This window comes from Eleutherodactylus coqui, chromosome 10 (genome assembly GCF_035609145.1).
Source record: "Eleutherodactylus coqui strain aEleCoq1 chromosome 10, aEleCoq1.hap1, whole genome shotgun sequence".
Classification (NCBI taxonomy): Eukaryota; Metazoa; Chordata; class Amphibia; order Anura; family Eleutherodactylidae; genus Eleutherodactylus; species Eleutherodactylus coqui.
The window spans coordinates 140,372,447-140,382,969 of record NC_089846.1 but is presented as its reverse complement, the minus strand read 5'-3'; positions in this window follow the sequence as shown (position 1 = coordinate 140,382,969).

Below are 10,523 nucleotides of genomic sequence, written 5' to 3'. Positions count from 1 at the left end.
AGCATGCTCCATATCACCATATACAGGAGATGTATAACTTATACCAGCTGTACATATATAATTATATACAGGAGATCCCCAGGTTATACCGGCATGGTCCATATCCCTATATACAGGAGATGTATAACTTATACCAGCTGTACATATATAATTATATACAGGAGATCCCCAGGTTATACCAGCATGCTCCATATCACCATATACAGGAGATGTATAACTTATACCAGCTGTACATATATAATTATATACAGGAGATCCCCAGGTTATACCGGCATGGCCATATCACTATATACAGGAGATGTATAACTTATACCAGCTGTACATATATAATTATATACAGGAGATCCCCAGGTTATACCGCATGGTCCATATCACTATATACAGGAGATGTATAACTTATACCAGCTGTACATATATAATTATATACAGGAGATCCCCAGGTTATACCAGCATGCTCCATATCACTATATACAGGAGATGTATAACTTATACCAGCTGTACATATATAATTATATACAGGAGATACCCAGGTTCTACCAGCATGCTCCATATCACTATATACAGGGGATGTATAACTTATACCAGCTGTACAGATATAATTATATACAGGGGATATCCAGGTTATACCAGCATGCTCCATATCACTATATACAGGAGATGTGTAACTTATACCAGCTGTACATATATAATTATATACAGGAGATACCCAGGTTCTACCAGCATGCTCCATATCACTATATACAGGGGATGTATAACTTATACCAGCTGTACAGATATAATTATATACAGGGGATACCCAGGTTATACCGGCATGGTCCATATCACTATATACAGGAGATGTATAACTTATACCAGCTGTACATATATAATTATATACAGGAGATACCCAGGTTCTACCAGCATGCTCCATATCACTATATACAGGGGATGTATAACTTATACCAGCTGTACAGATATAATTATATACAGGGGATATCCAGGTTATACCAGCATGGTCCATATCACTACATACAGGAGATGTATAACTTATACCAGCTGTACATATATAATTATATACAGAAGATACCCAGGTTATACCAGCATGCTCCATATCACTATATACAGGAGATGTGTAACTTATACCAGCTGTACATATATAATTATATACAGGAGATACCCAGGTTCTACCAGCATGCTCCATATCACTATATACAGGGGATGTATAACTTATACCAGCTGTACATATATAATTATATACAGGAGATACCCAGGTTATACCAGCATGCTCCATATCACTATATACAGGAGATGTGTAACTTATACCAGCTGTACATATATAATTATATACAGGAGATACCCAGGTTCTACCAGCATGCTCCATATCACTATATACAGGGGATGTATAACTTATACCAGCTGTACAGATATAATTATATACAGGGGATACCCAGGTTGTACCAGCATGCTCCATATCACTATATACAGGGGATGTATAACTTATACCAGCTGTACATATATAATTATATACAGGAGATCCCCAGGTTATACCGGCATGGTCCATATCACTATATACAGGAGATGTATAACTTATACCAGCTGTACATATATAATTATATACAGGAGATACCCAGGTTATACCAGCATGCTCCATATCACTATATACAGGAGATGTATCACTTATACCAACTGTACATATATAATTATATACAGGAGATCCCCAGGTTATACCAGCATGCTTCATATCAATATATACAGGAGATGTATAACTTATACCAGCTGTACATATATAATTATATACAGGAGATACCCAGGTTATATCAGCATGGTCCATATCACTATATACAGGAGATGTATAACTTATACCAGCTGTACAGATATAATTATATACAGGGGATATCCAGGTTATACCAGCATGCTCCATATCACTATATACAGGAGATGTGTAACTTATACCAGCTGTACATATATAATTATATACAGGAGATACCCAGGTTCTACCAGCATGCTCCATATCACTATATACAGGGGATGTATAACTTATACCAGCTGTACAGATATAATTATATACAGGGGATACCCAGGTTATACCGGCATGGTCCATATCACTATATACAGGAGATGTATAACTTATACCAGCTGTACATATATAATTATATACAGGAGATACCCAGGTTCTACCAGCATGCTCCATATCACTATATACAGGGGATGTATAACTTATACCAGCTGTACAGATATAATTATATACAGGGGATATCCAGGTTATACCAGCATGGTCCATATCACTACATACAGGAGATGTATAACTTATACCAGCTGTACATATATAATTATATACAGAAGATACCCAGGTTATACCAGCATGCTCCATATCACTATATACAGGAGATGTGTAACTTATACCAGCTGTACATATATAATTATATACAGGAGATACCCAGGTTCTACCAGCATGCTCCATATCACTATATACAGGGGATGTATAACTTATACCAGCTGTACATATATAATTATATACAGGAGATACCCAGGTTATACCAGCATGCTCCATATCACTATATACAGGAGATGTGTAACTTATACCAGCTGTACATATATAATTATATACAGGAGATACCCAGGTTCTACCAGCATGCTCCATATCACTATATACAGGGGATGTATAACTTATACCAGCTGTACAGATATAATTATATACAGGGGATACCCAGGTTGTACCAGCATGCTCCATATCACTATATACAGGGGATGTATAACTTATACCAGCTGTACATATATAATTATATACAGGAGATCCCCAGGTTATACCGGCATGGTCCATATCACTATATACAGGAGATGTATAACTTATACCAGCTGTACATATATAATTATATACAGGAGATACCCAGGTTATACCAGCATGCTCCATATCACTATATACAGGAGATGTATCACTTATACCAACTGTACATATATAATTATATACAGGAGATCCCCAGGTTATACCAGCATGCTTCATATCAATATATACAGGAGATGTATAACTTATACCAGCTGTACATATATAATTATATACAGGAGATACCCAGGTTATATCAGCATGGTCCATATCACTATATACAGGAGATGTATAACTTATACCAGCTGTACATATATAATTATATACAGGAGATCCCCAGGTTATACCAGCATGGTCCATATCTCTACATACAGGATATGTATAACTTATACCAGCTGTACATATATAATTATATGCAGGAGATACCCAGGTTATACAAGCATGGTCCATTTCACTATATACAGGAGATGTATAACTTATACCAGCTGTACATATATAATTATATACAGGAGATACCCAGGTTATACCAGCATGGTCCATATCACTATATACAGGAGATGTATAACTTATACCAGCTGTACATATATAATTATATGCAGGAGATACCCAGGTTATACAAGCATGGTCCATTTCCCTATATACAGGAGATGTATAACTTATACCAGCTGTACATATATAATTATATACAGTATACTGTATACCCAGGTTATACCAGCATGCTTCATATCACTATATACAGCATGTATAACTTATACAAGCTGTACATATATAATTATATACAGGAGATACCCAGGTTATACCAACATGCTCCATATCACTATATACAGGATGTATAACTTATACCAGCTGTACATATATAATTATATACAGGTGATACCCAAGTTATACCAGCATGCTCCATATCGTTATATACAGGAGATGTATAACTTATACCAGCTGTACATATATAATTATATACAGGTGATACCCAGGTTATACCAGCATGCTCCATATCACTATAAACAGGAGATGTATAACTTTTACCAGCTGTACATATATAATTATACAGGAGATCCCCAGGTTATACCAGCATGCTCCATATCGTTATATACAGGAGATGTATAACTTATACCAGCTGTACATATATAATTATATACAGGAGATACCCAGGTTATACCAGCATGCTCCATATCACTATATACAGGATGTATAACTTATACCAGCTGTACATATATAATTATATACAGGAGATACCCAGGTTATACCAGCATGCTCCATATCACTATATACTAGAGATGTATAACTTATACCAGCTGTACATATATAATTATATATAGGTGATACCCAGGTTATACCAGCATGCTCCATATCACTATAGACAGGAGATGTATAACTTATACCAGCTGTACATATATAATTATATACAGGAGATCCCCAGGTTATACCAGCATGGTCCATATCTCTACATACAGGATATGTATAACTTATACCAGCTGTACATATATAATTATATGCAGGAGATACCCAGGTTATACAAGCATGGTCCATTTCACTATATACAGGAGATGTATAACTTATACCAGCTGTACATATATAATTATATACAGGAGATACCCAGGTTATACCAGCATGGTCCATATCACTATATACAGGAGATGTATAACTTATACCAGCTGTACATATATAATTATATGCAGGAGATACCCAGGTTATACAAGCATGGTCCATTTCCCTATATACAGGAGATGTATAACTTATACCAGCTGTACATATATAATTATACAGGACATACCCAGGTTATACCAGCATGCTAGGAGCAAAAAAAAAAAGAAAACTCATATCATTGGACAGAGGAAAAAAAATCTACCAATCTTTAATGATAGTATACAGTGAATTTCTGGAGACCAGAGATTTCCATAAGGAAATCGTACAACTGCAACTACTGACGCCTCTTCTTGTATCAGCAGCTTGTCATAAAAGTGTATCTTTAAAGAGTTTGTAAAGTTGGGTAAAGTTTAGTGTGGGTGGAAAGGGAGCAAGTGCTGCTACCCTCGCCCCGGTCTAGTGAGGACTCACAGGTGTTCTCTATGAGTGGCAGGGGAGCAGGACTCACAGGCTTTCTCTATGAGTGGGCGAAGAAAGCAGGACTCGCAGGCTTTCTCTATGAGTAAGCTAGGAAAGCAGGACTCACAGGCTTTCTCTATGAGTGGGCGAAGAAAGCAGGACTCACAGGCTTTCTCTATGAGTGGGCGAAGAAAGCAGGACTCACAGGCTTTCTCTATGAGGGGGCGAAGAAAGCAGGACTCACAGGCTTTCTCTATGAGGGGGCGAAGAAAGCAGGACTCACAGGCTTTCTCTATGAGGGGGCGAAGAAAGCAGGACTCACAGGCTTTCTCTATGAATAAGCTAGGAAAGCAGGACTCACAGGCTTTCTCTATGAGTGGCAGGGGAAGCAGGACTCACAGGCTTTCTCTATGAGTGGGCGAAGAAAGCAGGACTCACAGGCTTTCTCTATGAACGTGCTAGGGGAGCAGGACTCACAGGCTTTCTCTATGAGTGAGCGAGGGAAGCAGGACTCACAGGCTTTCTGTATGAAAGGGCGAGGGAAGCAGGACTCACAGGCTTTCTCTATGAGCGAGCTAGGGAAGCAGGACCCACAGGCTTTCTCTATGAGTGAGCGAGGGAAGCAGGACTCACAGGCTTTCTCAGTGAGTGGGCAGGGAAAGCGGGACTCACGGGCTTTCTCTATGAGTGAGTGAGGAAAGCAGGACTCACAGGCTTTCTCTATGAGTGTGCTAGGGAAGGAGGACTCACAGGCTTTCTCTATGAGTGGCAGGGGAGCAGGACTCATAGGCTTTCTCTATGAGTGGGCAAAGAAAGCAGGACTCACAGGCTTTCTCTATGAGTAAGCTAGGAAAGCAGGACTCACAGGCTTTCTCTATGAGTGGGCGAAGAAAGCAGGACTCACAGGCTTTCTCTATGAGTGGGCGAAGAAAGCAGGACTCACAGGCTTTCTCTATGAGGGGGCGAAGAAAGCAGGACTCACAGGCTTTCTCTATGAATAAGCTAGGAAAGCAGGACTCACAGGCGTTCTCTATGAGTGGGCGAAGAAAGCAGGACTCACAGGCTTTCTCTATGAGTAAGCTAGGGAAGCAGGACTCACAGGCTTTCTCTATGAGTAAGCTAGGGAAGCAGGACTCACAGGCTTTCTCTATGAGCGTGCTAGGGGAGCAGGACTCACAGGCTTTCTCTATGAGTGAGCGAGGGAAGCAGGACCCACAGGCTTTCTCTATGAAAGGGCGAGGGAAGCAGGACTCACAGGCTTTCTCTATGAAATGGCAGGGGAAGCAGGACTCACAGGCTTTCTCTATGAGTGAGCGAGGGAAGCAGGACTCACAGGCTTTCTCTATGAGTGAGTGAGGAAAGCAGGACTCACAGGCTTTCTCTATGAGTGTGCTAGGGAAGCAGGACTCACAGGCTTTCTTTATGAGTGGCAGGGGAGCAGGACTCACAGGCTTTCTCTATCAGTGGGCGAAGAAAGCAGGACTCACAGGCTTTCTCTATGAGTAAGCTAGGAAAGCAGGACTCACAGGCTGTCTCTATGAGTGAGTGAGGAAAGCAGGACTCAAAGGCTTTCTCTATGAGTAAGTGAGGAAAGCAGGACTCACAGGCTTTCTCTATGAGTGAGTGAGGAAAGCAGGACTCAGAGGCTTTCTCTATGAGTGAGTGAGGAAAGCAGGACTCACAGGCTTTCTCTATGAGTGTGCTAGGGAAGGAGGACTCACAGGCGTTCTCTATGAGTGGCAGGGGAGCAGGACTCACAGGCTTTCTCTATGAGTGGGCGAAGAAAGCAGGACTCGCAGGCTTTCTCTATGAGTAAGCTAGGAAAGCAGGACTCACAGGCTTTCTCTATGAGTGGGCGAAGAAAGCAGGACTCACAGGCTTTCTCTATGAGTAAGCTAGGAAAGCAGGACTCACAGGCTTTCTCTATGAGTGTGCTAGGGAAGCAGCACTCACAGGCTTTCTCTATGAGTCGGCGAAGAAAGCAGGACTCACAGGCTCTCTCTATGAGTGTGCTAGGGAAGGAGGACTCACAGGCTTTCTCTATGAGTGGCAGGGGAGCAGGACTCACAGGCTTTCTCTATGAGTTGGTGAGGGAAGCAGGACTCACAGGCTTTCTCTATGAGCGAGCTATGGAAGCAGGACCCACAGGCTTTCTCTATGAGCGTGCTAGGGAAGCAGGACCCACAGGCTTTCTCTATGAGCGTGCTAGGGAAGCAGGACTCGCAGGCTTTCTCTATGAGTGAGTGAGGGAAGCAGGACTCACAGGCTTTCTCTGTGAGTGGGCAGGGGAAGCGGGACTCACAGGCTTTCTCTATGAGTGAGCGAGGAAAGCATGACACACAGACTTTCTCTCTGAGTAGTCAGGGAACCAGAATTCACAGGCTTTCTTTATGAGTGAGTGAGGGAAGCAGGACTCACAGGCTCTCTCTATGAGTGGGCAGGGGAAGCAGGACTCACAGGCTTTCTCTATGAGTGGGCGAAGAAAGCAGGACTCGCAGGCTTTCTCTATGAGTAAGCTAGGAAAGCAGGACTCACAGGCTTTCTCTATGAGTGGGCGAAGAAAGCAGGACTCAGCGGCTTTCTCTATGAGTAAGCTAGGAAAGCAGGACTCACAGGCTTTCTCTATGAGTGGGCGAAGAAAGCAGGACTCACAGGCTTTCTCTATGAGTGTGCTAGGGAAGGAGGACTCACAGGCTTTCTCTATGAGTGGCAGGGGAGCAGGACTCACAGGCTTTCTCTATGAGTGAGCGAGGGAACCAGGACTCACAGGCTTTCTGTATGAGTGGGTGAGGGAAGCAGTACTCACAGGCTTTCTCTATGAGCGAGCTATGGAAGCAGGACCCACAGGCTTTCTCTATGAGCGTGCTAGGGAAGCAGGACTCGCAGGCTTTCTCTATGAGTGAGCGAGGGAAGCAGGACTCACAGGCTTTCTCTGTGAGTGGGCAGGGGAAGCGGGACTCACAGGCTTTCTCTATGAGTAAGCTAAAAAAGCAGGACTCACAGGCTTTCTCTATGAGTGAGCGAGGAAAGCATGACACACAGACTTTCTCTCTGAGTAGTCAGGGAACCAGAATTCACAGGCTTTCTTTATGAGTGACTGAGGGAAGCAGGACTCACAGGCTTTCTCTATGAGTGAGCGAGGCAAGCAGGACTCACAGGCTTTCTCTATGAGTGAGTGAGGGAAGCAGGACTCACAAGCTTTCTCTATGAGTGGGCGAGAGAAGCAGGACTCACAAGCTTTCTCTATGAGTGGGCGAGAGAAGCAGGACTCACAAGCTTTCTCTATGAGTGAGCGAGAGAAGCAGGACTCACAGGCTCTCTCTATGAGTGGGCAGGGGAAGCAGGACTCACAGGCTTTCTCTATGAAATGGCAGGGGAAGCAGGACTCACAGGCTTTCTCTATGAGTGAGCGAGGGAAGCAGGACTCACAGGCTTTCTCTATGAGTGAGTGAGGAAAGCAGGACTCACAGGCTTTCTCTATGAGTGTGCTAGGGAAGCAGGACTCACAGGCTTTCTCTATGAGTGGCGGGGAGCAGGACTCACAGGCTTTCTCTATGAGTGGGCGAAGAAAGCAGGACTCACAGGCTTTCTCTATGAGTGAGTGAGGAAAGCAGGACTCACAGGCTTTCTCTATGAGTGATTGAGGAAAGCAGGACTCAGAGGCTTTCTCTATGAGTGAGTGAGGAAAGCAGGACTCACAGGCTTTCTCTATGAGTGTGCTAGGGAAGGAGGACTCACAGGCTTTCTCTACGAGTGGCAGGGGAGCAGGACTCACAGGCTTTCTCTATGAGTGGGCGAAGAAAGCAGGACTCGCAGGCTTTCTCTATGAGTAAGCTAGGAAAGCAGGACTCGCAGGCTTTCTCTATGAGTGGGCGAAGAAAGCAGGACTCACCGGCTTTCTTTATGAGTAAGCTAGGAAAGCAGGACTCACAGGCTTTCTCTATGAGTGTGCTAGGGAAGCAGCACTCACAGGCTTTCTCTATGAGTGTGCTAGGGAAGGAGGACTCACAGGCTTTCTCTATGAGTGTGCTAGGGAAGGAGGACTCACAGGCTTTCTCTATGAGTAAGCTAGGGAAGCAGGACTCACAGGCTTTCTCTATGAACGTGTTAGGGGAACAGGACTCACAGGCTTTCTCTCGGAGTGGGCGAGAGAAGCAGGACTCACAAGCTTTCTCTATGAGTGGGCGAGAGAAGCAGGACTCACAAGCTTTCTCTATGAGTGAGCGAGAGAAGCAGGACTCACAGGCTCTCTCTATGAGTGGGCAGGGGAAGCAGGACTCACAGGCTTTCTCTATGAAATGGCAGGGGAAGCAGGACTAACAGGCTTTCTCTATGAGTGAGCGAGGGAAGCAGGACTCACAGGCTTTCTCTATGAGTGAGTGAGGAAAGCAGGACTCACAGGCTTTCTCTATGAGTGTGCTAGGGAAGCAGGACTCACAGGCTTTCTCTATGAGTGGCAGGGGAGCAGGACTCACAGGCTTTCTCTATGAGTGGGCGAAGAAAGCAGGACTCACAGGCTTTCTCTATGAGTGAGTGAGGAAAGCAGGACTCACAGGCTTTCTCTATGAGTGAGTGAGGAAAGCAGGACTCAGAGGCTTTCTCTATGAGTGAGTGAGGAAAGCAGGACTCACAGGCTTTCTCTATGAGTGTGCTAGGGAAGGAGGACTCACAGGCTTTCTCTACGAGTGGCAGGGGAGCAGGACTCACAGGCTTTCTCTATGAGTGGGCGAAGAAAGCAGGACTCGCAGGCTTTCTCTATGAGTAAGCTAGGAAAGCAGGACTCGCAGGCTTTCTCTATGAGTGGGCGAAGAAAGCAGGACTCACCGGCTTTCTCTATGAGTAAGCTAGGAAAGCAGGACTCACAGGCTTTCTCTATGAGTGTGCTAGGGAAGCAGCACTCACAGGCTTTCTCTATGAGTGTGCTAGGGAAGGAGGACTCACAGGCTTTCTCTATGAGTGTGCTAGGGAAGGAGGACTCACAGGCTTTCTCTATGAGTAAGCTAGGGTAGCAGGACTCACAGGCTTTCTTTATGAACGTGCTAGGGGAGCAGGACTCACAGGCTTTCTCTATGAGTGAGCGAGGGAAGCAGGACTCACAGGCTTTCTGTATGAAATGGCGAGGGAAGCAGGACTCACAGGCTTTCTCTATGAGCGAGCTAGGGAAGCAGGACCCACAGGCTTTCTATATGAGTGAGCGAGGGAAGCAGGACTCACAGGCTTTCTCAGTGAGTGGGCAGGGGAAGCGGGACTCACAGGCTTTCTCTATGAGTGAGTGAGGAAAGCAGGACTCACAGGCTTTCTCTATGAGTGTGCTAGGGAAGGAGGACTCACAGACTTTCTCTATGAGTGGCAGGGGAGCAGGACTCATAGGCTTTCTCTATGAGTGGGCGAAGAAAGCAGGACACACACGCTTTCTCTATGAGTGGGCGAAGAAAGCAGGACTCACAGGCTTTCTCTATGAGGGGGCGAAGAAAGCAGGACTCACAGGTTTTCTCTATGAATAAGCTAGGAAAGCAGGACTCACAGGCTTTCTCTATGAGTGGGCGAAGAAAGCAGGACTCACAGGCTTTCTCTATGAGTAAGCTAGGGAAGCAGGACTCACAGGCTTTCTCTATGAGCATGCTAGGGGAGCAGGACTCACAGGCTTTCTCTATGAGTGAGCGAGGGAAGCAGGACTCAC